Source organism: Mus pahari, chromosome X, assembly GCF_900095145.1.
Source record: "Mus pahari chromosome X, PAHARI_EIJ_v1.1, whole genome shotgun sequence".
Lineage (NCBI taxonomy): Eukaryota > Metazoa > Chordata > Mammalia > Rodentia > Muridae > Mus > Mus pahari.
Genome location: NC_034613.1, coordinates 114619799 through 114624008, shown reverse-complemented (window position 1 = coordinate 114624008; position 4210 = coordinate 114619799). Strand labels below are relative to the sequence as shown.

General features: G+C 47.8%; 1 protein-coding gene across 1 annotated transcript in view; it reads left to right on the top strand.

Annotated features, from left to right (window-relative positions):
* Positions 1-980: 980 nt before the first annotated feature.
* Positions 981-4210, top strand: part of LOC110313920 (nuclear RNA export factor 2-like) — an 18644-nt gene continuing 15414 nt past the window's right edge. The window contains exon 1 of the mRNA XM_021188388.1: positions 981-1080. The gene's annotated coding sequence lies outside the window, so the exon portion shown is untranslated. The remainder of the gene's footprint in view (positions 1081-4210) is intronic.

Sequence of the window (4210 nt, the reverse complement as noted above, 5' to 3'; positions counted from 1 at the left end):
TGAGGTGTGTGTGGTATAATCTTCGTGGACCCCAAAGATGGAAATTATACAAGCTGTCCTTTGGATTGAACAGTTTCTCTGGAGAAAACTCAGGTAGTGCACTGCGGGGCTAAGTGAGCAGGCAGGAGCTCAGATTGGAGGGGCAGGCTAGGACAGGAAGAGGGGACTTAGAGACTGCTCTTATCTGCCAGACCCAGTGGGGAGCCCTTCTGACTCAGAGAAGCTGACTTAGTGCCCCTGTGAGAAGCAGTGTAGGAAAATTAGGTTAAAGTGCAGCCTGGGGGGATGGGATTGCTCCAAGGACATCAACCCTCCCAGGGCTCCTTTGCTCATGTGGGATGCCTCAAGCCCCCCCCCCCACACACACACCTCTTGGAATTAGGGGTCACCTCAATACAAATGGCTGTCATTACTGTTCTGTAAAGGAACAGGAAGAAATTATATTGTGGCTGTGGAGTTGGGAGAGCAGGGACAGAGAGCAGGACCTTTCTGGCAAAGCCCCTAGGGTATGAGGACAGGTGATGATCCTGTTGGGATGGACCTAGAGTAGATAAAGATCCTCTGTCCCCAGTAGCCTAACCAGTATGACAACTTTTCTTTGGGATTATTTGTGTCAGACTTTGGTGTCTCACATTGAAATAGATATTCACAGGATCGACATAAGCATGAGCTAACGGCTTTTGAGTGACAGTGTAGTGGCTATTCTCGGTTGTAAACTTGACTATATCTGGAATAAACTGCAATCCAGAAAGAAGGCTCACCTGTCATCCATACCTTGAGGCTTTCTGATCTGGATCTTGGCGTGGAGAGCCTGAGGCATAGTGGCTGTGAATCCTGGGAGACTAAGGCAAGGGGATCTCTGAGTTCATCTGGAACAAAAGCAAGTCCCAGATCCAGGCTTGGTGGCACACCCCTTTTATCCAGGCCACACCTACTGCTAGAGACCTACATAAGGAAGTAGGAAAAAGGAAGACGCCCTCTTCTTCTCCTGCTTGCCTTGTGGGACTGAGCAACTGCTAGATCCTTGGATTTCCATTCACAGCTGCTGCTGACCACTGTTGAGGAGTTGGACTGCAGACTGTAAGTCATTAACAAATTCCCTTACTATATAGAGACTACCTATAAGTTTTGTGACTCTAGAGAACCCCGAGTAATACAGACAGTTACCTGTGGGCTCCTATGCGAGTCCACTTGGAACTTAGGAAAAAAACATCACCGCCTTGGACTGCCTGGCATTTAGATGGCCATGGAAACCACATGGAATGTAGGTAGCCAAGCAAATGGGGAAGAGTTTGGCTTTAGCAGAGGGATTTTTCTGCCCCTCAGCATCTCTGCCATCTCTGTAAAAAGGTATATGACTCACCAGGCTGTGCTTCACTAAAGAGAGCAATGGATCTGACTCAGACTCATCCTGCAAAAGCATCAGGTCTCCCCACCACTTCAACCCTGCACAGCCCACACAAGTCTGCTCCCGAGTCGTTTGCAGTAGACAGTGTTTATGTAACTACGGCTGCCTGATGGAAAAGCTTTCAAACCCAAAGCTCTCCGGGCTTCAGCTTTTCGAGCAGTCCGTACTTCCTGGTTGCTATCTCTTACCTAGGCGTCTGCCGTCTGCCTGAACAGACGTCATTGAATGCCTCCTGGCTCTGTCCTTGCATCATCTCGGGAACGGTCTGCATTCTCAGTTTGGGGTTAAGTTTTACGATCTGCTCACCTGATGTCATCTTAAGAATTTACTTTAATGGCCTACCGAAAACCCGAGTTTTGTGGGAACAGGAAAACTGCTGCTGTGACCTGAAGCCCTCAGAAGGCCTAATGCAGAACTCTCTGGCTGCAGCATGCTTCCGTGTGATGGTCTCTGTTATTGTTTCCTCCCTTCTTCAGGAATAGGTCCCAGAACAGGGAATGTGGCTCAGTGGGTAAAACATGGGGACCTGAGCTTGAATCACTAGAAGCCATGACAAAAGCCAAGAGTGGCTGTACACAGGCTTGAAATTCCAGCTCTGGTCCGGCCAGAGGTCAGATACAGAAGGATGTCTTGGTAGGTTTTTTTTTCTGGATTTCATCTAGGCTTTAGTTTCAGTGAGTGACCCTAAGTCGAGAGAGTAAATTGCAGAGTAATGGAGCCTGATATCTATTGACATCCTCTGACCCCTGAAGGTGTACTAGGAATGTTGGCTTAGACCTAGGTCCATGGCTATAATTCCTAAGTGCTATTTTCCTAGGTTTGATGGGCAAAACTGTCAAGGAGCTGATAGAGTCCCTCCCAGATATCAGGATAGTATGGAATCCTATGACTGTACATCATAAGGATGTTGTCATCATGAAGAAAATAAAATTATGTGGCTGACCTAGACCTATGGTCTCTGTTGGTAACATGCATATCTTAAATTTCTTAAGTTCTATTTTTAATACTTAATCTTATTATGTGTTTGCTTTTTATTTTATTTTATTTTATTATTTTTTTTGAGACGTGGTAACTTTGTGTAGCCTTGGCTGTCTTGGAACTAGCTTTGTTGACTAGGCTGGCCTGGAACTCACAGAGTTCAGCCTGCTTCTGCCTTCTTAGTGCTAGGACTAAAGGCATCCGCTACCATTGTCCGTCTTAGGTTTGTTGTTGTTGTTATTGTTGTTGTTGTTTAATTCACAATGCTTTTGATGGAGTCTGGGGTCTGTTGCCCAACCCCACCCCTGCCTCCACCTTTGCAAGGCACAAACACTCTTCCCCAACTCCCTAACATTATCAGCAGCCTTTCTTAGAAGATTAGGAGTTCTTGGATTTTGTACTTCGGTCCTTCTTGAGGCAAAAGTCTTGCAATCACGGGACTACCTCAGTTACTCAGTTACTGCTGTTCTTGCCTTCATGTGCTAAGATGCATGAGGGTGCATGCGCAACTCCTCCCCCCAAGACCTCAGAAGCAGGCTAAGAATGACTGAACCCCTCACAAAGCCTGCTCACTTGGTTCAGACAGTCACATGACTGTTCTCTGCCTCTCAACATCAAGAATCAAGCTAGGCCATTTCTGTGTTTGCTGTAAGCTCACAGAGCCTCCACCTACCGAAGGCGTTGGGGGTTGTCATTGTCCCTAAGGACAAAGCTTGATCAGACTCTGGATTAGACTCCATACTTTTCCAGGAAGCATTAAGGTACTGCAGGCTGACTGTCCTAGACCACTTTTCTGGTAGGAGGCCCACCAGCTGTTCTCTGGGATTTTTCTCAGGGCACGCATCAGGGGTGTGGTGGGATGGGGTGAGGTGGTGGCTTTAAAGAGTAACCATGTAGCTGCTGCACAGTACAGGGAGTCCAAGGAGACTGATTTCTATAGAGGTGCGAGAGGACTTTCTTATAGTGGCCAAACGTTGAAAAGCCTGAGCCAGAACAAGGGGTTTGGGAAGTCTTCATCTGATTGTGGACCTACCAGATGTACAATAAGAGCAAATGGGTGGAGCTGGACAGGGGCATTAATAATGAGCAGCAACCATGAGGGTTTAAGGACTGGCATTCATCTCTGCAGGGCAAGACTCTTAAATGAGAATAGGACCATCCTCCCCTTTCTTGTCACCCTGCCTGTGGTCATTGGCCTGCTAGATTTTTCTGCCTGTTCAGCTGTGAGATCACACTCCTCCCTCCTCTGCCAACCATCTGACCCGTTTCTTATCCAGCCTGTTTCTTTCAAGGATATCAGAGACTTCCTATATCAGCCAGTTCTCACAGAGTTAATTTCTGAATGCCTTCTTCAGGTCCCTGCAGCCTCTCCGCTCGCTGCTGTGTTCTGGCTTCTTTTCTCCCCCAGCACTTCCTCTGGGATGAGCAGTTATCAGGAAGCAGGGAGTGGTCAGAAGAGGGAAAACAGGCAAGGGGGAGGGGATGCTTTTGTAAACTTTGAGGTTTCAACGAATTGGTCAACCCGGGGACCAAGTAGATTCTCTGAATTTCTTCCTTTGCAATTCTTCAGGTTTCGGGGGGGGGGGCAATTGGCAGGAGGACATCCATCCTCTTACCTTCAAGCTCTCCTGAGGTCAGCAACCCACTGACATTTCCATCCTCTATACTAAGTTTGGCTCCTTAGATTCCTTGCTGCAGCCTCCCTTTTCCAGTGTCACAAAGAACATGCAAAAGACATGCAGATACAGGGGAACACCAGGGCCAAGAAGTGGGAGTGGGTGGGTAAGGGAGCAGGGGCAGGGGGAGGGTATAGGGAACTTTCGG